At 36.1% G+C, this 2,298-nt stretch overlaps 1 pseudogene; it reads left to right on the forward strand.

Annotated features, from left to right (window-relative positions):
* Window positions 1–969: 969 nt before the first annotated feature.
* On the forward strand, window positions 970–1,457 carry LOC144218018 (uncharacterized protein C9orf85 homolog pseudogene; annotated as a pseudogene).
* The last annotated feature ends 841 nt before the right edge of the window (window positions 1,458–2,298 follow it).

A 2,298-nucleotide genomic window follows, 5' to 3' on the forward strand; every position in this document is an offset into this window, starting at 1 on the left:
AATGAACAATCCCACTTCTAGATGTATTTCCAAAAGAAATGAAGCCAGGATCTCAAAGAGATATGTGCATTCCCAACTTTATTGCAACATTAGTCACAATAGCCAAGATATGGAAACAACCAAACAACCTAAGTGTTCACAGATGAATGATAAAGAAAATATGATATATATATATACATATACATTTATATACATAAATATATACATATACACACAGTGGAATATTATTTAGCCATAAAAGAAGAAAATCCTGCCATTTGTCACATGGACCTTGGAGGCATTATGCTAACTGAAATAAGTCAGGCAGAGAAAGACAAATACTGTCTGATCTCACTTATATATGGAACCTAAAAACATTGAACTCAAAGAGAGTAGAGGTAGTTGCCAGGGGCTGAGGGGTAGGGAAAATGGGGAGATCTTCGTCAAAGGGTACAACTTTCAGCTATAAGATGGTCTTGGGTGTCTAATGTACATTGTGGTGGCTATAATTAACAATACTGTCTTGTATACTTGAGAGTTCCTATGACAGTAGAGCTGTAATATCCTTCCCATAGCAACAAGAAGATTGTAATCATGTGAGGTGGAGGATGTCTTGACCAACCTTATTGTGGAAAATATTTGATGATATATACGTCTTTCAATCGTTGCATTGTACACCTTAAACTTACATAGTGTTATATGTCAACTATATCTCCATAAAGCTAGGGCAAAAAAAGTAATGTAATGTGAGCCACATATGCATTTTCAAATTTTCTAGTAGCTACATTAAAAAAGATAAAAAGTAAAAGGAGATATTGATTTTTTAAAACTTATTATTTAATTTAATATAGCCAACATATTATCATTTGATATATCGCCACTATAGAAAATACATCAGGACAGAAACGTGGACTCCGTGGGGTAGTTCCTGGCATCTTGGTCTTCTCTGTGTCTTTCTTGTCCTAACATGGGTTGATTGTGGTTTTGATGATGAGCCCCCAGAAAGGAAATGTGGCTCATCCCAGGCCTCAGTTGCCCCAGAATACATATAGCTTCAACAATGACAAATTTGATAAGAGTGTTCGGACCAAGAAAATTAATGCACAGCTTCATGATGGAGTTTGTCAGTGCCATAAAGAAGTTCTGGAATGGTAAGCAAAATACAGCAAATATAAACTGTTGTCAAAGCCTAAAAAATATGGTCAATGTTTAGAAAAGTCAGTGATGGATTCTTCTCACATAATGTGTAGGCTACGTGCCTGTGCATTGAAGTTTGTGAAAAATGTAGAAAGAAAGAAGACACTGTTGCTCCGTTTCAGAAAGGACAGAAAGGACAACCAGAAAGGACAGAAAACACGGAAAGCATATGGTCCAACCATAGAAGTTGCAGAAGAAGTGAACAAGGTGATGATGATTTACATTTTGATTTAGATGACACAAAGACGGATAATATATTAAAAGTCAGTTTGAAAACATGAAATTCTGAACGACTTGTGACTCTTGAGGCTTTAAAAAAGTACTGTGAAATCCTAATGATAAAAGAAATAACAAAAACCTGTAGAAAACGGGCAAAGTTTACAGATGGACAATATAAATTATACATGATATTGGAATAATTATAAAACTTTCACCCAGAGTTTTCTTGTAGTAAAATTTTAAGTAGTGTATGCTAGAATGCCTTCCAAAATGAGTATTAGGGTATCATATTGCAGTTCCTGGGAATTATTTAGAAGTGTATACTACCTAATGTTGGGGTGCCTGGATGGCTCAGTCAGTTAAGCGTCTGAATTCAGCTCAGGTCATGATCTCGTGATTGGTGAGTTCAAGCCCCGCGTCAGGCTCTGTGCTGACAGCTCAGANAAGATTCAGAACTGATGGTTATGTAAGGACTCGCTCATGGAAAAATCAGATATTATTATAGTGGTAACCTCAAAAATTGGTCCTCAGTAAATGCTTTTTGATTGATTGGTCTCAAGTAAATGGCCCACATAACAAAGTCTCCTTACTTATTATGTTTGCTTATTATAAAAAGGTTGTTATTTATTTTTTATAATACTGTTGAACAAATGANCTCTGACCCTGCCCTGCTCATGATGTCTCTATCTCTCTTTCAAAAATAAAACATTAAAAATTTTTTTTAAAAAATTATTTATTTTGAGACAGAGACAGCATGAGTGGGGGGATGGGCAGAGAGAGAGGGAGAGAAAGAATCCCAAGCAGGCTCTACACTGTCAGTGTGGAGCCTGCTGCCTTTGAACTCATGAAAATCACGAGATCTTGACCTGAGCCGAAACCAAGAGTCAGACACTTAACTGACTG

The sequence above is a fragment of the Crocuta crocuta genome, unplaced genomic scaffold, assembly GCF_008692635.1.
Source record: "Crocuta crocuta isolate KB4526 unplaced genomic scaffold, BGI_CrCroc_1.0 scaffold385, whole genome shotgun sequence".
Taxonomy (NCBI): Eukaryota; Metazoa; Chordata; class Mammalia; order Carnivora; family Hyaenidae; genus Crocuta; species Crocuta crocuta.